Here is a 25,241-nt window from a genome sequence, read left to right on the forward strand (position 1 = left end):
CTTCAGGGAATTCCTAGCCCAATCTTTATTGTTCTATTAGGAGGCATTGATGTATGGTTTAGGTTTAACATTATCAATAGTGTTATCACTATTAGTGAAAATGCAAAGGGGATGTCTTTTCATCGGAGATTTATGGATGGTTATTTAGAGTGGTACTTTAGAGTATCCCACCCTCATATCATCTCAAATTCTCAACCTACAGATGATGATTGAGGACTTTCAGATGATGTGACATCGCCTTCACCCGATATAACTGACAAGAAGTACCTGCAGGTGGTAACACTTCTTTCAAATAACCTCACGGGTATGATAAACCTAGATGGTGATATCTATGCAGGGTTATTTCGGATAACACACTTTGCATGTGGTGGACCAACATAGATTTTATTTGTTGTTTATTATTTATGTTTGCTGATATTATTGATATTTATCTTAACATTCATTAGATGAAAATTAGCATTACATTATTGCAGGAAAAAAATAATTTAACATGAACATTGATTAACATAACTTAACAAACAAATAATATGAACAAAACTTAAATATTACTAGATGATTTAGGACATTTCAACATCTTAATAATTCCGAACCCACCTTGATTAGACCCTTTGTTTCGTATCTTTGATTTATGCTCCATATAACTTTAAATCTTCATCGATCTTCAACTCTAAGTTGTTTAACTTCATCTTTCATTCGTTATCAATCGATGGTGCAAAAGATTATCTAGTTTCTCTTTCAGAACATCAAGAATTGTGTTCTATGTGATCCTAAATTCAAAAAGATGTTTCACATTATTGAAGTACACAAACGTGAGATAACAAAATTGAGACATAATGGGATATTTTTGTTAACAACATATAGGACATATTTATACAAGTTTTAAATCATTACGGACCACACAAAGTTTTCGGTGCAATCATAATACTATAAAAGAGTGGGTAAAATTTCAATCGTTTAAAAATAACACTATCAGATTTTATAGCGGGGTCGGGAAATATTTCGTCTACCTATTTTTTTGAAAAAATCAATAACTTATAATTCACATTGGATTTTTTCAAAAATGCCGATAAAAATACATAACGTATTTTTTGTATGAGCTATCGCGTTTTTTGTGATTAAGAGAAAAATTTGAATAATATGAATGGTGAAAAAAATGAGAGAAATATTTTTGATATTATAAAATTGTTTAGGGGTGGCATGTATAATTTATGGGATGTCATGTAATATTTTCTAAGTTTTGATGCTAGATAGAACAAACTCCTGATTGTATATGAACTAGGTCTACTTTGAGATGGGTTTAAATGAATAACATTTTTGTTTTCAAAAAAAGTTTTGAGAAAAAGTGAGACATTATTTGGTGTACCCGACACAATCCCTTACCATTTACATATCCCTATCAAACCATGAAGATGAAATCACCTAAAATAAACAAGTGGAGAGTTGATTACACATGTGTGCCTCATAAAGCCCAAAATAGGTGGATGAATATTCACCAATGACTTTCTTATTAAAAAATATTAATTTTGTAATGAAATTTATAATAATTTTTCAAGAGATGATATATAAATTAAATCAAAGAGTCAAAGATTACAATTTATATTAACATCTTAGCATCAACTTGAACATTCAAGGGGTCAAAAGAACCACACACATATAAACTTATTAGAACAAACAAGAAATATGTTTAAATTCAAAATGATTATTACATTTTAATGCATAAACAATTATTGATTTGATTCATGTTTTCAAGTAGAAAGATAATTTGGTCATAAAGTTCTGGTGTTGCAAACCCAAAAAAACATAACAAGACATATCATTTTCAAAACAATGATGTTTCAACAACATTATTAACTCATTCTCCACCTGGTACTAATGGAACATGATTCATCCTTATGTTCTCATAAAAATGCTCCACCAACCTCCAAGTTGTTGGATCTTCTGAAATCATTAAGCATTAAAACAATCGTTAAGTTCTATACTAGAAAGCTATGAAATATGGACTCTGACACAGATACTAGGACACGACACGATATAGATACTTTGACAAGGTTAATGTTGAAAATATAGGATACAACATCACTACATATATTATAGTATTTGACCTTCATTGACCCATGTAGTATTAAAAGATTTAAAAAAATTCTGATCAAGATTAACATCTATAATTTCTCATTGATAACTTTACTTCAATAAATAATTAACCATTTTATATGTGTGTTAGATTTTTCCAAAATAAATATATAAGATGCATTGAATCAAATAAAAAAATAATAGTGTTTGAAATAATAGTCTGAATTATTTGTCTTTTTTGCTGATTATTTGAATTGTCAGGCATATATTGTATGTGTATCATACAAGTGTTGGACATCAAGGCATGTCGTACATCGATTCAAAGAATGCCTAATAAAATATAAAGCTATTTTTTAAGACATTTGTTTGAGTTTTCCGACACTTGACTGACTCTTCTTGTATATATGGTATGAGTGTCAAATAAGTGTCAGACCCATGACACTCATGCTACTAGAGGTGTTTGTGCTTGATAGCTAGCATGTATTGTTCTTATAATTTAGGTTGATCTAACTCAAAGTTTACATAACTAGTCTGTAATATATATATTTCCCTTTACTTATAAACAATTTAAGTCACATTTCATTGAATTTCAATCTCTTAACAAACTCTTAGGTGGCCCAATAGAAGTGTCTTAACAATAGGCGATCCAACAGATATTTTAGAATTTGACTCAACTTAACTCAATCCTTACAAGACTAGTTTGTGAGGTTTGAATATCACCCTTATAACACATGTTAACTATATCTCACTCAATTTGAGAATCTTAACAACTATAGCTTTTTTATAAAGAGTGACATGTGTTCCGTTACATCAACTCAATTGCTAGTTTCAGTAACATCTGAGCACAAAGCACATGATTTAGCTTACGACGCTCCACTTATTTACTTTTAAAGAGTGAGATTATAATATTTAATCTAATAGGAAAAAAATAGTAGATCTCATAATATCAATTTATTACATACTATACCATATCATATCATGTGTTTCAAACAAGTTCAAAATCAAATTTGTACTTATTTAGGTAATAAGAAGTACTTACACGAAGGTAATTATTGAAAGTGTCATTTGTTAAAACATTTGAAAGACAACTTGTTAGTGCAATTCCAGCTCTGCATTAATATGAAAGAATTTTTATTAAAAAACTTAAAATAATGAAAAGGGCATACTCAATCAACATACTTAAGATGATGTTTCTTCCCAATTAACCTGTGATTATCTGATAGCCGAGAATAACATGAGATTATGAGCTTCAAAAGTCGAGGTGCATGTTGTTTCTCAATACTTTTCAACACCGTGTCCAAAACACGTGCTACAGCAAAAAATCGTTCTACTGTAGCGCAAATATAAGCCAAACCATCATCATCTTCCAAAACTTTTTGAATTATGAATGTTGCTATCTGCAAAAATATCCAAATTTGATATATTGGTAACACAAGTGCATGAAAGAAAAATATGTGAAACAAATTGGCTAAAAATAGAGATTCTAACCATTTTTGATACTTCTTTTCCAATTTTCATATTGCACAAACACAAAGGAATTATCTCGCTTGAAAGAAGGAAAGTTATCACTTCTTTAGTGCTAACCTAAAAATAACAAGTATACCAAAAGAAAATTAATACAATCGACACTTCACAAATAAAAATAATGGTATACATGTAATTAAAGAATCAAGTTATATAATCATTAAAATTCATAACTTAGTTATGTTTGTGTTTAAGTTTTTTTCAAAAATATTTTATTAAGAAATAATTTTTATTGAGAAAGTAAAATTGTTTATTAGATTTTAAAGAAAAGTATTTTTAATATAAGAGATATAAAAGTATAATTTATATTGTGTAAGTTTTTTCAAATATATTATATATAGTTTTTAACTTGTATGTTTTTTCAATCATAATTTATACTTTTTTTAAAAGTCTTTAAAGGTTAATGCCCAAATTATTTATATTAAAGTAAATTTACTTAATAATAGTCTTGCGTATTAAAAAAAAATAGAACTAATTCAAATATAATACCTTTACAAGTGCACCAATGACTCCAAGACTAGCAAGCCTCAAATGTTCAAATTGTGGCAACTTGTTTGTTGTTTGAAGAAAGGGACACAAATACAAAGGTATGTTAGCTGCATATCAATAAGAAAAGGTAAGTATGAGTAATGAAAAGACTAATTCTATTTTTTAGTTAACATGTCCTTTATGAAATTCAGAATAATTAAATGAATAAGAAAGTTGACATTACCCTCGACAAATAACATCTTTGTATCAGAGTGAGATGCCACGCACTATAATAAAAATATTAGAGAAAAGTATTAGAGAAATTTATTTCATATATTTTGTGTGAGAAAATGGAATTTAAAATATAATATTTCTACATGCTAAACACAATATTCAAAAGTTGTCATGACAAACTTATCTCACCTGAAATAGTGCAAGAACATTGTACACTCGAGTTGATTGTGCAACAGTAAGATTTTCCATTGAAATATTAGGAAATATTGAAAGTATTTCCTGTAAAATAAGATATCACTATCAGTAAATACAAGACATCCAATAAACTTGTGATATCATCACGGTTTAATTCTAATTCTTTTTTATAATCATATATATTTCGAGTGAATTGTAAAAATAAGAATATTATCTTTACATTAAAATGTAGAATTGAAAATATATAAACACGAATTGGTGAAAGATTTATGTAATAGAAAGAAATAAATAGGGAGACACATAAATTTAAAATTATAAAAAATTAGAATATGATAATTATTATAAAGGAGTGTAACATGGGAAAAGACAATAGTTAATAGTTTCATCCACTACCACTTTGTATTATGCCAAATCTAAAATAACTATTGTTCAATCCACCGAGATGTAGCATAATAAAGTGCAATGGTTGATATTTTCATCAACTACTACTTTGTGTTCCTCGAAACATAGAATAACTATTGTCAATCCACCAAAGTAAAACTCATATATAACTTTCTTTTGCCAAATCTTTTTTCGTAAAAAAATAGCAAGGTTCTAAAAAAAATTATAAACAAAGAAAGAAGGTTTCTAAAAGTAATAACACAAAGAAATCCAAAAAGAAAATAATATAGCAAATTAGTTACATATAACACACCTGTAAAAGTATCACAATAGTGCCAAAGGAATTCCATAATAGGGGTGCAAGTTCTTTGAATAACCCAGTCCACTGAAATATTTGAAATTGAAAAATATAAAACATGTGTCTTAATTGGACGAGTTCAAGAAACATTACATACAAACTAAATTGTAAAATAACAAATATCAAAATATCATAACACATGCTAATTTTCTCCTAAATAAATTTGATGTCGCCATCATTTTTATAGTAAATGATTTAATTTATTACATAAGATCAGTTAATATATTGAGTTTTTTATTGGTCGAAGTCATAACATGAGTCACTTGATTTCTATCTAACTACTGATATTGGTTGATTATATTGAAATGAGTTATTTTTTTCTTCATAGACTTTTTTTTTCTCTTATATCACATAGTATCACTTTTAATGACAATATGTATATCTCTATTTTATTTCAATCATACTAAGCATTACACTTTTATTTTCATTTTTTTTATTTTTTCTCTTTCTTCAAATGTCTCTCTTAATTGCAAGGTTTTTCTTCCTATTGAAGTCATGAGACATGAAATAAACATTAATCAACTCATGACATAGAGAATGATACAATAGTTATCGAATAATCTACATTTAATATGCCAATTACTAGTGTAAATCTATAACATGCAAAAAGATCTCATTTCCATCTAAATAACAACAATTAAAATAAAAAATATAATGTATGTTTGTATGCGTCTCAAAATACTCTAAATAATGGATATTTTGGCTCAACTATAACTATAATCACACCTCAATTGTCCAAAAGCACCATATAAAAATATGTGAATTACAATAAAATGTTATTGTTTACTTTACATCAATTTACTTACATTAAAACTTTAACAACAGCTTCAAATTATATTTTAAACATATTTATTTATTTTGAAATTAAAGAAAATCGTAAGTCATAATACACTGAATAATGAGGATTTTTAATTCAACTATGACTAGAATGACCTAAATGATAAAGCTTCTTGAATTACCCAAATACCCAAAAATTACCTTAAAATTACCTAAATATGTTATTAGATTTACAAAAGGGGCCACATAACAATCTAAATCTATGTTGATGGAGAAAATACATTCAGTTTCATACTAAACAACTCCTTTAATAATTGGATTACTCGTAATTTTATTAAAATATTATAAAAAGAAAAGAAAAAGAGAAAGATAGAATAGTAAGAACCTTAGAGAGTACATGAAGAGCGTTTTCTCGGAGATCAGACCTTTGAAGTACAATAACAAGACGTTCCACATACGCCATCCTTTAGACATTTGCACTAGTTTAAGTAGAAGCATTGAGAGGAGCTACGAAAGACTCATCATTGTTGATTGAGAACAAGCGAGAAGGAAAATTTGCCATCGATTAGATCTGAAAAAAATGGTGCAATAAGATATCAATTTTATCACTCTAGTTTAAATTTATGTATCTGTACATTGATAAAAATGAATGTTATATATATATATATATATATATATATATATATATATATATATATATATATATATATATATATATATATATATATATATATATATATAATAAGATAAAAATTTACTTTTTTATAAATTTCTTTTTTTTTAACTATTCATTATTTCTAGTGATTTTATTACTTTATTGAAATATTATTATTTTCATACTAAACTAAATATTATTATTTATAATATTACTTTATTTATAATATTATTATTTATAATATTATTATTTATATATATATATATAATATTATTATTTATGAAAAAAATATTGATAAAAAAGACTTAAAGTTATATATTATTTAGAATTTTTTCTTTATTGATAATTTGTGAATTTTCATTAGTTTTAATCTCTATTACTTCAAAATAAAATACTTTGAAACTGTAGTAAAATATATATTGTTAAATTAATATTTTGAATATGCAGTAAAATATATATTACTTCAAAATAAATAATTTGTGAATTTTCATTATTTACAAATTTAATTTAATATTTTGAATCTGTAGTAAAATATATATTACTTAAAAATAAAATACTTAAGAAATTGTTAAATTATACTTTCAAATAAATTAACGTCATTTTCTTACTAAAACAATTATGTTAAATTTCCTCTTTATAAGTAGATGAGGTAGGTCAAGTCATAGATATAAATTGATATTTAGGTTTCAATGTTTTTCAATAAGATTTATTTGTATTTATATATTAGTATCTATAAATTGTTGATATTTATAAATTTATAAATTATTATTTTTAAATATATATATATAGATAGATAGATGGATAGATAGATAGATAGATAGATAGATAGATAGATAGATAGATAGATAGATAGAGAGAGAGAGAGAGAGAGAGAGAGAGAGAGAGAGAGAGAGAGAGAGAGAGAGAGAGAGAGAGAGAGAGAGAGAGAGAGAGAGAGAGAGAGAGAGAGAGAGAGAGAGAGAGAGAGAGAGAGAGAGAGAGATAGATAGAGAGAGAGAGAGAGAGAGAGAGAGAGAGAGTTAGTATCCATTGATACAAATGTTGGTTCATTAGTTTTTTTAAAATTGAAAGGTCCATATTTATGCATTCAACTTTATTTTTTTTATGCTTCTGAATTTTTTCATTTCATAAATAAAAGTTATTTACTTTTTTAATATTGAATACAATTTGTTTGAATTTTTATTTTCTAAAATTTGTCTATATCTCTCCCCCTCTCCCTCTATGTTTTTCTTTTCATTTTCGTTATCAAAATATTCAATTTATAATATAATCTTAACAAGGTTATATTTATAAGTTTATGTTTTTAAACAAAATCGTAATTTAAAAAATATTATTGATTTATAAATTTAAAGAGCTTATTTATAGTAAGAAATAAATATAAATAAAAATATAAAAACTGAGAATTCTACAACATAACATTAAAACCTATACAACCATTTTACACCTAATTTACTCAAATAACACCTGTCAATGGAGCTTCCAATGTGATATGTATAATAATAACAAAAATACTATTGTTTTAAAAAATTATAATATTTTACCACTGTTTTTAAAACATTTCAGAACTATATGCATCAATAAATTGTAGACTATTATAATAATATATATATATATATATATATATATATATATATATATATATATATATATATATATATATATATATATATATATATATATATATATATATATATAAAACATTAAAATGGTTTACTTTTATGTAGGATTTATTCGAAAATTCTATGGAAATAGCCATTAGGGAATTTATAATAAAAAAAAAATAATAATAATAATAATAAACAATTTTGACAATAGTGAATATTCAAAATTAAATCAAAATAAAATGAAATATTTAGGGGGTAGAATCAAAGTAGTAGTAAATATTATTTTTATACATTACTATATGCTTCATTGAGATAATTATAATATACGAAAAAAATGATTTTTAATTAACTTTTTTTGAAAGTTGTTAGTTTAAAATACTATTCTTTTTATTAATTGTTAATTTATTTTAAATGTAGGCATATTAGTCCTTTAGTCCCTTAACTTTAAGCGAAGTTTCATGTTGGTCCCCTAAAATTATCAATAGTGTTATCGTTATTAGAAAAAATGCAATGGGGATGTCTTTTCATGGGAGATTTATGAACAATTATTTAGAATGGTACTTTAGAGTATCTCACACTCATATCATCCTCCGAGGTTGAGACTGAAAGGACCGTTTAAGTCACGGAAGCTAAGTCCGAGATACATAGGGCCATACTAGATTATGGAGAGTATTGGAGAAGTAGCCTATAGATTAGTTTTACCACCTTCTCAATTAGAAATGCATGATGTTTTTCATGTATCCCAACTTCGAAAGTTCATTCCAGATTCTCTTCAGCATGTTCTTCCAGATTCGATAGAAGTGGAAGCAGATCTGACTTTCAAACCTCTACCAAGTCGCATTACAGGACGAGAGGTTAAGGTATTAAGGAATAAGGAGATTCCTCTTGTTAAGGTTCAGTGGGATGAATAACATCTCGGCGATGCTACCAAGGAACTGGAGTCAGAAATGCGAGAAGCTTACCCTCATATCTTCCAGGTAATATTTAAATTCGAGGACAATTTTTTATTTAGGGGGGGGGGGGAGGATGTAATACCCCGTATTTCCTTAAATACCTAAATTCCTATTAATTGAAGTCAATTGAGTTCCTATGTGCTCTAAAAGTTGTCAATTGGGATAAATAGAGTAAATAGTAAGTTCAGGTTGATTTAATTAATATTAATTGGGACTGACCTTTTATTAATTGGGACATTTTGGTAACACCAATAATGGGTCAATAGCTCTGGTAGAACAAATATTACAAGTGTAGTGCCACTTGAGATATTTGTTACTACCTATAACCTTTTCTAACCACATGTTACTTGTGGTAAATGGTGGCCACATGTTATTATCTCTTACCAACTACCCACATGTGCCATTTTCATTTTTTTTCTCTATGTATCAGTAAGAATAGAGAGAAATAGAAAAGCTGAAGAGAAGAAGGGAAAACAAGGCTAGTGGAGAAGAAGAAGAAGAAAAGATTGGAACCAACACCATAATCTTCATCCTCATCTCATCTTCAACAACTTCTCCTCTTCAATTTCTTGAGGTAGGTTCTAGTTAGAAACCTTAGATTTCTAGAAGATTAGGGTTGTAGAATCATAGATAAATCATGAAAATCAATGCTACATGATGAGTATTTCTCTTACTCTTGTTGATTTCCATGAACATGTGCTTTGATATGTTCTTATGATTGTTGTGATTACATGATTTGTTGTGGTTGTGGTTAAATGATTGGATGTGTTTATGACCTTGAAATCCTTGTGGTTATGAACTTGGAATTCTTTTTATACATGTGTATATGAGCATGTAGTGAGATGAGTGTGTTGGAAGAAGGAGTGGGTCTTTGTTGGAAATGGATTGACAGAGGAAAAATGGTGTTCTATGAAGTGAAAACGTGAAAATGTGTGTGGACCAATCGATTGGTCCCTGCAACCAATTGATTGCACAACCCTTTTATTTTGCAGAAGATGTGATTTTTACAGGACCGATCGATTGACAGTGTATTACAATCAATTGCACAAACTTTCTATTTATGAACAGTGGAAAATTTTAGTGAGCCAATCGATTGATCCTCAGCAAACTTTGAAAAACAGAAATGTGAGAGGAACCAATCGTTTGGGCCTCCCCAACCAATCGATTGACTTATGCTAAAAACTTCAAAATCTATTCCTTAAGTGTTTCTAAATGAATTCCTCCAACCATTAATCATTCATGATGCTATGCTTATGTTGAATACATGCTAATGGTGAAAATTACATGATGAATCTAGTAAGTTAACCTAGGATTGGTATTAAGTCATGAGTGAGGTTTGTAACTTAGATAACATGAGAAGACGGTATTCATTCGTACGACGCTTAGGTGGAGGTCGTGAACAAATTTTTGCCATGATTGAGAATGAGACGCATTGTATGGAACATGCCATGTTATTATTTGTGTATTGTGGTGAATGAAGTCACCTGTTTTAAAATACATTAGAGAGAGAGAGAGAGAGAGAGAGAGAGAGAGAGAAAGAGAGAGTTAGTATCCATTGATACAAAGTTTGTTCATTAGTTCTTTTTTTTTAAATCGAAAGGTCTATATTTATGCATTCAACTTTGATTTTTTTTATGCTTCTGAATTTTTTTATTTCATAAATATAAGTTATTTCCTTTTTTAATATTGAATACAATTTGTTTGAATTTTTTTAATTTATCTGTATCTCCCCCCTCTCCCTCTCTCTCTCTCTTTTCTTTTCATTTTCGATATCAAAATATTCAATTTATATTATAATTTATTAAGTTTATGTTTTTAAAAAAAATCATAAATTAAAAAATAGTATTGATTTATAAATTTAAAGATCTTATTTATATAAAGACAGAAATATAAATAAAAATATAAAAAGAGGGAATTTTGCAACATAATATTAAAACCTATACAACCATTTTACACCTAGTTTACTGAAATAACACCTCCCAATAGAGCTACCATTGTGATATGTATAATAATAAAAAAAACACTATTGCTTTAACAAATTATAATATTCTACCACTTTTTTTTAAAACATTTCAAAAATATATTCATCAATAAATTTTTGACTATTATAATAATAATAGTAATAATAATAATAATAATAATAATAATAATAATATTAATGTTAATATTGAGAATATATATATATATATATATATATATATATATATATATATATATATATATATATATATATATATATATATATATATATATAATTAAAATGTTGTACTTTAACGAATGATTTATTCAAAAATTCTATGGAAATAGCCATTAGGGAATTTATCATAATAATAATGATAATACAAATAATAATAATAATAATAATAATAATAATAATAATAATAATAATAATAATAATAATAATAATAAACAATTTTGACAATAGTGAATATTCAAAACTAAATCAAAATAAAATGAAATGTTTAGGGGATAGAATCAAAGTAGTAGTAAATATTTTTTTTATGCATTATCATATGCTTTATTGAGATAATTATAATATACCAAAAGAATGATTTTTAATTAACTTTTTTTGAATGTTGTTAGTTTAAAATACTATTCTTTTTATAAATTACTAATTCATTTTAAATGTTGGCATACTTAGTCCTTAGGTCCCTTAACTTTAAGCGAAGTTTCATGTTGGTCACCTAACTAAAAAATGTTACGTATTGGTACCTTAACCTCTCTTCCGTTAAAGTATTTTATCTGTTCCGTTAGTTAGGGTGAGAAAACGTTAAGTATGGCTGAGGTGGCATGCCAGGTATGCAACTATTCAAGTTAAGACCCAACTGTTGTGTTATAAACCATTTAGGGTTCGTGTTTTTCAAATCTTCATCTTCCTCCTTCATTTTTCAGTGTTCATACATCCATCTTTTATCTTCCATCGTGCATTAATTTGTTCATACATCCATCTTCCATCTTCCATCTTCCGTCGTGCATTTGTGTTCCTCCATCTTCCATCAGTACTTTAATGTCTAAGAAGCAAACAGTGTCTCAATCACAAGCTTTGATACATCTAAATCCATGCTTCATAGAAATAAGATAATTGAGTGTTTTTTTCAAGATGATAGTGTTCTTCATACTGTTACTGATGTGAGCAATGTCAACTATGTGTAAGACCCCAATTTTGGCCCTAAGATCCCTCATGGCATCACAACATTGCATTTGCAAAGCCTCAAGGATCATAAGCATCTTGGTTCCCCTTGCCTTTGGGTGGGACCTCTTGTGAGAGGTTTGAGATCACCAAGCATGCTTGAATTGTATATTTGCTTTTCTCATTTATTTATTTGCTAACCAAAAGCACAAAAATACGTCACTAACATCTTTTGTTTGTAGCTTGAGCGGTCACAAGATCTAAAAGCTTCTAGGTGATCCTTTCTGCAATGATATGGCCAAGAGAAGATGAAGGCAAGCATGGCAATGGTTCCCAAAGCTCTCATCGATCAAATATGCCTCCCTAGTATCTCGATTCATCATTTTGATCAAAGCAAGTCAAAGGGTTTGAGGTTTGTTTCTCAAGGAACCTTAATTCATTTGTTCATCAACTATGCCTTGCTCATGAAGCAACCTCAGCCCATGGTCAAATACAATCAAGTTAACTTATTTAATTAATCATTCCATGCATATTTGAACTTATTTGAGTATCCTCAATCATCAATTCATCAAGATATGAGTTGTGGACTTGAGAAGTTGATCAGTCAATTCATCTGACTATTTTGAAATGCACTGAGACCTAACATTTCATGTGTTGGTCAAATCTAGATGACCCCAGGAGAAAAGATGTTCTTAAGGACAATATGAACAACTTTCATGTTCATCAAAATTGGATTTGAAGCTTGGAAGGTCATCATCCATTCCAAGACATTATAGGTCATTTTGACTGAAACCCTAATTTTGGGTCAACTTCCCAAGAACATAACACATTCATTTTTTATGATTTTGAGGTGTAACCAAATGAATTGGAAATCTTATTATGTCTACTTCAAATGTTATGTTTAACAAAATTTCAAAATCGCAAAAGAAATACATGTGATAATGCAAAACATTATAGGTCACTTTGGGCCAAATGCATGAAAATGTAAAAAAGTCCAACTTTAAGTTCCCATAACTTCTTCATCAAAATTCCAAATGATGTATAATTTAACTCTAAATTGATTTTCTTGAAAAGATCTACAACTTTGATGTTGTAGGTGTTTCCATTTGAAGCTTTCATCATCAATACAGAAGGGCTTGAAGTTGGTTCATTTTGACAAATTTCTCAAAGGCATATTTTGTGCATTGAACTTCATGGCCTGTTTTCATAAATTTCCAAACTCCAAATGAGTTTGTGTTCAACATAACATTTGTTCCTCATGTCAAGACCTTTCCAACCATTACCCACATGCCTATGTTTCAATTTTTCAAGTGGCATTTTCGAAGAGGTGAAGTTTTATGACCAATTACGCATTTCATGTTAAATTTTCATGCACAAGCCAATGCCTTGCAAACTGCACGTCCATTTCAATTTTTTTGATCATCAGCATGTAAATGCAATTGAGTTTGGGCCTCACATGCGCCTGTACAGGCCCATGCATGTGCACATGAGTTTGATCACCCTTGCCTTGCATTTCCATCTATAAATAGAAGCACCATTTCATTCAATTGGCAACCTGAAGGCGCCTGAAATGCTGCAAGATTGAAATCCATTACCACACTCAAAGGAATTTTCACTTTCTTCTTAAAAATTCAGATCTGAATTTCAGCTACCTTGGTTGATTTTCAGACCTACAATTCCTTGGCCTTGCTTCATCTTCATCACTAGATCCTACTACAAGCATTAGTTAAGGAGAATCCTCCTCTCAAGATTTGCATTTCAAAGGTGGATATCAGAACTTATTTGCTTCGAAACTCTTCATTTATAGCTTGTTTCATGTGTCCTTTTGCTTGACTAAAGTCCTCTCATCAGAGGCAACTTGACTGTGCTTTTAATTTCACAAATTCATTAAGTTCCAGTTGAACACCATATTTTTCAACCTCTGATTTCTCTTACCATGGAGATCTAGAGTGAAAATAGATGGTACAGGGGTGATGTACATCACCCCAGCTTTCCAATGATATGAGGATCGTCCCCATTGGTTGAGATTTTATGACCTGCAACTTTGGCCGGAAAATGCAAGCTCGCCGGAGAAGACAGTGGTGTACACCACCGTTCGTTTGCCAGGTTGAATATGGGCCCTTGGATCTGATTCCCAGATCTAATCTCCACCCTCTAATGATATGACTTATTTTAATTCAGTGTGTGGTTGCATTGACTTGAGCCTTTGGTACGCGCGCGCTTCATGACCATCAGATCGGACACGTCAACTAATGAGGTTCCATCCAAGCGCTGTGGTTTTTTCTGATTTTTATAATTTCCATTTTATTTCTTTTATTTCATTTAACTTCAAAAATTCATAACTCTTTCATTTTAATTCCAAAAAATAATTTTTAATATTTTTTATTTTATCATTTGATATTTTTTGTGAATTTTCTCTTTTCTGGTTATTTTTAATTCATTTTAAATAGTTTTTGATATTCAAAAAATACAAAAATATTTTCCTAACCTCTTTGAATGATGATGGATCTATGAAAATATTCTCATCAATTTATTAATTGATTTGAGATTTTAGTTCAATTAGGTTATTTTTTATTCATTTTTAATTGATTAAAAATAGTTTCTGACTTTTAAAAATGCTGAAATTTTTTGTCAAACTTTGTTTGACCTTGTTGAACTTGGGATAATTCACTTGGACTTTTCAAAGTTGATTTGAAGTGAATTTGAAGTTTGACCTTTCTTTAATATTTTAATTCAAGTTTATTTTCAAATATTAAAAATGCCAAAAATATTTTGTTTATTTCTTGACTTCCAATCTTCATCCCACTTCTGTTTTTGATTATTTGACCATGATCCTCAATGTCTTTGGTCAACTCTTAATAGATTAGTACATTCCATTTCATTTCATGCAACTTTAATTCTTCATCTCCATTATTCATCTTCTTCTTCTTCTTCTTCTTCTTTTCTTTTGGATCAATGAGTTAAAGGTTGATAAGTTAGCATTGATTAGGGAGGCTTAATCTTCCTTGATTCAAATCTAATTCATCTTGATCAATTGATTAAGTGAATGGCTTTGCATTAAGGATAGATTGCTTCCTAAATCATGCAAAGGACTTAAACCAATACAAGATCATTTCTCTTCTTCTTTTTTGGCATGGCAAGTTGTTGGAACTTGGTTCACTAATCAAGACTTCTAACTTGTGTTGTTGTCTACATTATTATTGACCGGCCTCAGATGGTTGTGACTTCTACATAAGTCCAATTACGGTTGCTTAACATAGCGCTAAATTTGCCTTATGGCACACTAACTACTAACATTAACCATTGACTATTAACATTAAATTCTTGCTCTTTACTTTTATGCAATTTACTACTCTTGCACATATTATTCATTTCCTTTTCCCTTTGCTCACTTGAGCACATGTTTATGTTAATGCAATTTGCCTTTTGCTCACTTGAGCACATAATTGTGTATATATTATTGTGCTTGTGTTTTGTTTTGGTTGTTGTGAACCAATTGCAAAAATGGACAAAAGGACTTAGATGATTAGGACCTTACCCAAGCTAATGGAGTTTGAAGAGCAACTAGGCCTCATGCCTTTAGAGTGCTTAAAATGTCAAAGAGCAACTAGGCCTCATGCCTTTAGAATGCTTAAAGCTTGAAGATGAACATTGAAAGGATTAAATTCTAAACTCTCTCTTGTCCATTCTTTGATTGCATTATGGAAATTTTTAATGTGTGTGTTCTTGTGCTAGGGATTCCAACATTGAGCCAAATTGAGGAACCATTGCCATGACTTTCTAAGAGAGAGAGATCTAAAAGCCATTGGAAGATTCCTAGGAGCTTGTTGTGATTGTATGCTTGATTGCTTGAATGTTTGTTTATCTTGCTTGCACATTCCAAAGGATGGGAGCTACTTGGATCATCAATATGATCTCAAGAAAGGAACTCCATTTGTGGTCTTGTTCTCTTTTCCCTTATCTCTTGTATGATTAGGACTTTAGCCTTTCTTCTTCTTCCCTCCACTCTAACCCAAGCCAAAACTTTTGTGCAAACATTTAACCTTTGTTTTCAAACATTAGAAACCTAAGCCTTATGCTTTTGATTTTCAAATTTTCTTTTCATAACACTTATTTTGAATTGAACTTTTAAATCAACTTTGACCATATTTTGTAAATACTTTTCATTGGTAAATATAACTCATTCAAATAATTTTGTGGTTTCAATGGCCACTTCCTTAATCAAAACCTTTCATAACCTTTAGCTATTAGGTTTGAGTTATCCTTGAGGTATATGTAATACTCACCTATATCCTTAGTGATGGACAATGAGTCTTCCATGCTTATTATAGGGTTAACCCCTCACTAGCATGTTGAAGTTATCCTCACATGGTGGATTTGTGGTTTTTAGGTTGAGTTTTCTCCCTTGGATAACAAAAGACCTTAAGGCTTTTGGCCCAATCAATTCACCCACTCATTTTGAGATTTTTACCCCGAACTACGAGGTTTTGATCCTAACTTTTTTAAGATGGTACGTAGGCAATGGGTTTATCCATCCAAACACAAAATGTAAATAAACTTGTATATTCTCTTCTCATCTCTTCAATCATGTTTGCACAAACAATTTTTCACAAATATACCAACCTTACAACAAATGTGAAAAGGGCTCCCTAGGAGTACCTAGGATGTTTTGGGTGCTTAAAACCTTCCCATTCCATAACCAACCCCCTTACCCAGATCTCTGACATTTTTACTAGTTTTTGATTCGATAAAACTTTTAGGTTTTTGTTCGCTTTCTAACCATTCCTTTGGATAAATAGAAGTGCGGTGGCGACTCGACTTGTATGATTTACCTTGGATTTAGTCAATATCTCTAATGGTAACGAATACCCCGCTACAGAAAAGTGGCGACTCTGCTGGGGACCATTTGCCTAGTGGGTTTTGCCTACTTTTCATATTTGTTGTATTGTATTGTATATTGTTTGGTGACATATTTTTGTGCAATTTGGGATTACTGTATTGTATGTAATGATTGAATTTCTTGAATATTAATTCTTTGTATGCTTGGTGATCTTTGTGAGATGAGTTCTATACCCGAACTCGTGTGCACTTAGGATAGGGGAATGGCATAGTCTTGTTGACTTGTGTGGAGTTATTCCTTAGCAAGTTGACTTGCAAGTCCATTCACTTGGTGGAGGTCATGTTGGGATCAATAATGTCACACAAATAGTTGTGGTTAGACATTACTCTTTCCAATATAGACCTTAGAAGCCAAGGACCTTAGTTTACCAAGCCCATCTTGGCCTATTCTTAGGATGTAGTGCGAAAGTTGTTCAAGTGTAAGATTTGATACGATTGTTACGCGATACTACACTCATAAGAGTCTCTCTTGAGAATACTTTTGGAATACGAGTAGTCGTTTCTCCGATAATATCCGAAAGATGGGATGATGACTATGGGAACCTCTTGTAGAACATGTTTGGCAGGTTAAACCCTACTACACTCCTTTTGGGTGGTTCTTAAACCGAGACTCCATGCTCGTGACTTGCAACAAACCCTTGATTCGTGGTTGATCCGTTCATGTATCCTTAATATCAATGGAACTTGGGTGTTGATAAGGTGTAAACCATAATCCACCAAAATGGATGATTGATATTTAGGATAACATGATCCATCCCATGACCTTTGTTTGGTGTGCTTTGCTTGATCCTTGAGTGTGATTGTTGGATTCATGCATTCATGCACCCATTTGCATCCATATCATCAAAACAATAAGAAAATTTTCAAGGAACTTAAGAGGTCTATTTGCAAATTTTCAGACATGGAAAGACAAAGAAGGAATACAAAGAAGTACAGTTTCAGACAACCAGACTTCAAAGAGCTAAGGAATTTGACATCTTATGTATTAGATCCTTTGGGTTTCAAAGCTCGTTTTAGGAAGCTTCTTTCTCTTCTGACTACTCAGGTGGACGAAGGTTTGATGAGTGTATTGGTGCAGTTTTATGATCCTTTGTACCATTGCTTCACATTTTCGAATTTTCAGCTTTTGCCCACGCTTGAGGAGTATGCCTATCTTGTGGGCATACCTATTCTAGACCAGTTGTTGTTCAGTGGCTTGGAGAGTATTCCTACTTCTCGAGAGATAGCTGATATGTTGCATATAGATGAATCTCTGGTTGGTGCTCATATGACTACCAAAGGTGGAATTCAAGGTCTCCCTTCTGAGTTCCTCATTGCTCAAGCCACTGTGTATGGGAAGGCCATGAGTGAGGACGCCTTTGAGGCCATATTTGTACTTCTCATCTATGGGTTAGTGTTATTCCCCAACATCGACAAGTTTGTGGATGTGAACGCTATTAGGATTTTCTCTACTCTTAATCCCGTTCCGACTCTGTTGGGTGACACTTATTTTTCTTTGCATATGAGGAATGCAAAGGGTGGTTGTGCCATTGTGTGTTGTTTGCCTCTGTTGTATAAGTGGTTTATTTCTCACTTACCGCAGACCGTCGCCTTCAAGGAGAACAAGGGATGTCTACGATGGTCCACGAGACTTATGTCTCTCACTAATGACGATATCTCTTGGTACAACCGTGTGTATGATGGTGTGCAGATTGTTGACTCTTGTGGTGAATTCTCCAATGTACCTCTTCTTGGTACATGTGGTGGGATTAACTACAACCCCGTTTTGGCACGTCGTCAGCTTGGGTTCCCTCTGAAGGATAAACCCAATAACATTCTGTTAGAGGGTGTGTTCTTTCAGGAGGGTAAAGATCCCCAAGGCTTGAAGTACAGGATGGTCCGTGCTTGGCGCAAGATTCATAGGAAAGGAAGGAATGAGCTAGGTCCAAAGAACTGTGTCTCTTTGGAGCCTTACACTACTTGGGTTAGGAGGAGAGCCTCTGAGTACCTCATGCCTTACGAGTATCGAGACCTACACCTTTGGTTATGGCTGGGCCTTCAACCCTCCCTGACCAAGGAGTAGAGGAGTTGAGAGATGAAGACCGTTCACGTGCTTGGATCCGTGAGCGAGAAGAGTTGCTTCAGCAGATCAAGGAGAAGGATGCTTTGATTTAGTTTCTAGAGCATCAGGTTATTGATGATCCTGATGATGCATGGACTTCTCTACTTCCTCAGTCTTCTAAGTTTTGGAAGAGGAAGTACGATCGACTCGCCAAGGAGAAGGCAAATATGGAGGCAGCCTATGAGGAGGAGGTGAAGAGGCTTCATGCATCTTATCTTCCAGTCTCTCGAGCTTTAGATGATTGTTTCTAGGGATCCATAGGATGATTATTTTCCTTTTCTCTTGCATTTGGTTACCAATGCTGTACTTCTTTGGTGTAAAAAAATATTTTCCAGATATTATGAGATGTTTCCATATATGATAAAAGTGTAATATTTCCCAAAATTTGCACATAGAACTCTAAAGTTCCTCTGATATAAAAAACAAAATCATATGCACAAGCATTGCATGCATCATGTGCATAAGCAGGTTTTATTCCCAGCTTCTTGTCTTATGGTCTAACTCTGTGTTCTTCATTTATTTTGAAGACAAGCTGACTCACCGGTACTACACCAGAGCCAACTCTTCGAGACTGATGGATCATTTGGAACAAGAGAACCGCGAGCTGAAAGAAGAGGTAGTCAGATTGACTGCCCTGATGGAGTCATTCTTGGCTGCCCAGAGCCAGTCTTCTCCAACACCCTCAACTCCTCCCCAGAGGACGGTCATTTCTAAGATTGTGACTTCTACTGTGCCTGCTGCAACAGCCCACTTTGCATCATCTATGCCAGCCGGGTTCCCATGGGGAATGCCCGCCAATTTTGTGCTAGAGGGTTTTGCTCCTACTCTTGCTTCTTTGCCGACATCTAGCCCAGTCCTTTCAGTGCCACCTCCCGTTGTGCACACATTACCAAGAGTCGAAGATACCATCTACCATTCTGAGCCATCTGAGGGCCCAGACGTTTATGAGAAGATGGATGACATGAAAGATCAATTCCTTGAGGTTCGCAAGGAACTGAAGACCTTGAGGGGAAAGGACCTCTTTGGTAAGAGTGTTGTTGAGTTGTGCCTTGTGCCCAATGTGAAGATCCCTATTAAATTCAAAGTACCTGACTTTGAGAAGTATAAGGGAAACACATGCCCTCTCAGCTATCTTGTTATGTATGCTCGCAAGATGTCGACACAAACTGACAATGACCAACTGCTCATCCACTATTTCCAGGACAGTCTGTCTAGTGCCGCTCTCCGGTGGTACATGGGTCTGGAAAGTTCAAACATCCTCTCTTTCAACGATCTTGGCGAGGCCTTCGTCAAGCAATATAAATACAATGTGGATATGGCTCCTGATAGGGATCAACTGTGGGCAATGTCCCAGAAAGATAAAATGACCTTCAAAGAATATGCCCAGAGGTGGCGCGAGTTGGAAGCTCAGATAGTGCCACCCCTATAGGAGAAAGAGATGACCAAGATCTTTTTGAAGACCTTGAGTTCGTTCTATTATGAGAAAATGATAGTCAGCGCTCCCTCAGACTTCACCGAAATGGTGAATATGGGAATGAGACTGGAAGAGGGGGTCCGTGAAGGACGTTTGACTCGAGATGAAGACTCTTCAGCGAAGAGATATGGAAGATTTGCAAAGAAGAAGAAGGGAGAGGCACATGCCGTGTCTTCCCATGTCAAGAGAAGACCCTCTGTGAAGAGGAAGATTGCCCGCCCAGTCAACAACCAGCATCAGGTGGCTCATATAGCACCTGCTTTCAGAGAAGCTCAACATTATCAGCAACAACAATCTCAGCAATATTAGCAACAACAACAGCGTCCACAACAGTAGGCCTACCAGCCTCGAAACAATAACAACATTGCCAGCACCAGCTACAAGAGGAAGAGGGTCACTTTTGATCCCATTCCGATGACTTACGCTGAACTCTATCCATCTCTGATTGATAGAAAATTAATTACTCCGCGAGACCCTCCCGTTGTACCTGCTAACCCCCAGTGGTGGTACAAGCCTGAACTTCACTGCGTATATCATTCTGGTGCTCCCGGACATGACGTGGAGAATTGTTATCCCTTGAAGACCAAGGTGCAAGACCTTGTGAGAAGCGGGATTTTGTTTTTCGAGGACGTAGGTCCAAATGTGAAGAAAAACCCATTGCCCGGGCATGGGAAATCTATCAATATGGTCCAGGGCTGCCCTGGCAAGTACAAAGTTAAATATGTCAGTCATATCCGACAATCGCTGCTTGAGATGCATCGTTTGCTGTGTGACTATAGCCATTATGAGCATGACCACGATAGATGTTGAGTCTGTTCTGTTAATCAGAGAGGGTGTCGCCAGGTGCGCAGAGATGTTCAAGAAATGCTGGATGAGGGAGTCATTGAGATCCTTCAGAACAGAAATGTTGACGAAGATGCTGTCGAAGTCAACGTAATTTCTCTGGTATTCCGGATACTTGAGCCTGTTGTCATCAAGTATGATGGTAACAAGTAGAAGGTTTCCCCTGCTCTGACTATCAAGCCTGCCGGCCCTGTACCGTACTCTTCCGAGAAGGCGGTCCCTTATCGCTACAATGTTGTAGAAGTGGAAAATGGGAAAGAGGTGTCCCTGCCCTCTTCATCTGTCATTAATATTTTCGGCTCCGTTGAAGCCTCAAGCTGATGCTCGAGGAAATGTTGATGCTGATTTTGTTGAACGCCCGTTTGGGAATGCTGTGAGCGCTCCGAATCCGGCACTTATTGCTAAGCCCTCCTCTACGTTGAGAACTCCTGCTTCTGCTGGCCCGAGTGGCAATACGAAAGAAGATTGTGATGAGATTCTGAGGCTCATCAAAAGAAGCGAGTACAACGTTGTGGATCAGCTTCTACAAACGCCATCCAAAATATTTGTGTTATCATTGCTATTGAATTCAGAACCATACCGAGAGGCTCTGCAGAAGGTGTTGGGTGTGGCGTATGTGGATCACGACGTCACGATAGAACAATTTGACAACATTGTTGCAAACATCATCGCTTGTAACAATTTGAGTTTTTGTGATGCTGATCTCCCTGATGAGGGAAGAGACCACAACTTGGCATTACACATATCTATGAGCTGCAAAGATGACGCCATGTCCAATGTGTTGGTGGACACTGGGTCATCATTGAATGTATTTCCGAAGACCACTCTTGCGAAATTATCATATCAAGGGCCTCCCATGAGGCAAAGTGGAGTAGTTGCGAAGGCTTTCGATGGGTCTCGCAAAACTGTGATTTGTGAGGTTGATCTCCCAGTCAAAATCGGACCAAGTGATTTCCAGATTACCTTTCAGGTTATGGACATTCACCCATTGTATAGCTGTCTCCTAGGCAGACCATGGATTCACGAGGCTGGCGCCGTGACATCCACCCTACACCAAAAACTGAAATTTGTAAAGAATAAGAAACTGGTGGTGGTAGGGGGAGAAAAGGCTCTCTTGGTAAGCCATTTGTCTTCCTTCTCTTATATAGATGCTGAGGATGAAGTTGGAACTCCGTTCCAAGCTTTATCTATTGCTGAACCTGTTGAGAAGAGAACTCCTTCATTTGCTTCCTACAAAGACGCAAAGTTGGCCATTGAGCATGGTGCAACTGCTGGATTGGGGCAAGTGATCAAGTTGGAAGACAACAAGTCCCGGGCTGGCATAGGCTATTCTTCTGTGGTCTTCAACAAGCAAGGTTTGTTCAAGAGTGATGGATTTATCCACAACGGTCAAGACGAAGAGGCTGCTGCCATTTTGGAAGAGGACGAAGATGACTCTGACAATTTCATCATCCCTGGAGGGGTCTGCAATAATTGGGTCGTTGTTGATATTCCGACAGTTATCCATAAGTCAAAGTAATGTTCATTGTGTTCAAAAAACCCTTCTCCCATGCCAAAAGGAGAAGTGATGACATTGTTGGCACATAAATACAATGATGTTTTTATTCAATAAATTCATGTTAAATGTTTGTTTTTCCAATTATTTTCCCTTTTTGCTTTTGCATGAAATTGGTGATCACATAAAACCCTAAAAATAAGAATAAAATCAATCTTTTCATCTGCATAATGATTTGCCTTGTTTGAATTCTAAAGTTTCTTTTATATCCAAAATCATTATGCATGTTAATCAAACCCATTGAACATAATGATCCAACACCATCTCCCATCTTTGAATTCCCCGTATTTGAGGCGGAAGAAGATGATGTTGAAGAGATTCCTAACGAGATTACCCGTCTACTTGAGCATGAAGAGAAGATCATTCAGCCGCATCTTGAGAATATGGAAACAGTCAATTTGGGGTCTGAAGATTGTGTGCGAGAAGTAAAGATTGGGGAACTCCTGGAAGAGTCTGTTAAGAAGGGGTTGATTGAGTTGCTACGAGAATATGTTGACATTTTTGCCTGGTCATATGAAGACATGCCTGGTCTAGATACATATATCGTGCAACATTTCCTGCCTTTGAAGCCCGAGTGCGTGCCTGTGAAGCAGAAGCTCAGAAGAACTCATCCCGATATGGCAGTAAAAATCAAGGAGGAAGTTCAGAAGCAAATTGATGCGGGGTTTCTGGTGACTTCTACATATCCTCGATGGGTGGCCAATATTGTGCTCGTGCCTAAGAAAGATGGAAAAGTATGGATGTGTGTGGACTATAGGGACTTGAATAAAGCTAGCCCGAAAGATGATTTCCCTCTACCACATATTGATATGTTGGTAGATAAAACAGCTAAATTCAAGTTCTTCTCATTTATGGACGGATTTTCCGGATATAATCAAATCAAAATGGCACCCGAGGATATGGAGAAGACAACATTCATCACACCTTGGGGAACATTCTGTTATCGAGTGATGCCCTTCGGTTTGAAGAACGCCGGAGCCACGTATCAACGAGCTATGACTACCTTGTTTCATGATATGATGCATAAGGAGATCGAGGTATATGTTGATGATATGATTTCCAAGTCAAGAACGAAAGTTGAACATGTGGAGCACCTGTTGAAGCTTTTTCAGCGTTTGAGGAAGTACAAGCTTCGTCTGAATCCCAACAAGTGTACATTTGAAGTTCGTTCCGGAAAACTATTAGGCTTTATTGTCAGTGAAAGAGGTATTGAGGTTGATCCTGCAAAGGTCAAAGCAATACAGGAGATGCCTGCGCCCAAAAATGAGAAGCAAGTCCGAGGGTTTCTTGGCCGCTTGAATTATATTTCCAGGTTAATATCCCACATGACTGCCACATGTGCGCCGATATTCAAGCTCCTCCGGAAAGATCAGTCTCATAATTGGACCGAGGATTGCCAAAAGGATTTTGACAGCATTAGAGAGTATTTGTCCGAGCCTCCGATCCTGGCTCCGCCCGTTGAAGGGAGACCATTGATTATGTATCTGACAGTTCTTGAAGACTCAATGGGTTGTGTCCTTGGTCATCAGGACGAATCGGGAAAGAAAGAATATGCTATCTACTACTTGAGTAAGAAATTTACTGATTGTGAGTCTCGATACTCCATGCTTGAGAAGACATGATGTGCTTTGGCTTGGGCTGCTAAGCGCTTACGCCAGTATATGTTGAATCATACGACTTGGTTGATATCCAAAATGGATCCAATCAAGTATATCTTTGAGAAGCATGCTTTAACTGGAAGAATTGCCCATTGGCAGATGTTGTTGTTAGAGTATGATATCGAGTATCGAGCTCAGAAGGCGATAAAAGGTAGCATCTTGGCTGACCACTTGGCACATCAACCAATCGAGGATTATCAGTCAGTTCATTATGACTTCCCAGATGAAGAGGTTTTGTATTTGAAAATGAAAGATTACGATGAGCCTACGCTCGATGAAGGGCCAGAACCTGGTTCCAGATGGAGTATGGTATTTGATGGCGCTGTAAATCAGTATGGAAATGGTATTGGGGCAGTGATTAT

General features: G+C 33.7%; 1 pseudogene; it reads right to left on the reverse strand.

The window, feature by feature from the left end:
- The window catches only part of LOC127117718 (uncharacterized), a 125,513-nt pseudogene that overhangs the window by 77,158 nt on the left and 23,114 nt on the right, over positions 1-25,241 (reverse strand).

This window comes from Lathyrus oleraceus, chromosome 2 (assembly GCF_024323335.1).
Source record: "Lathyrus oleraceus cultivar Zhongwan6 chromosome 2, CAAS_Psat_ZW6_1.0, whole genome shotgun sequence".
Classification (NCBI taxonomy): domain Eukaryota; kingdom Viridiplantae; phylum Streptophyta; class Magnoliopsida; order Fabales; family Fabaceae; genus Lathyrus; species Lathyrus oleraceus.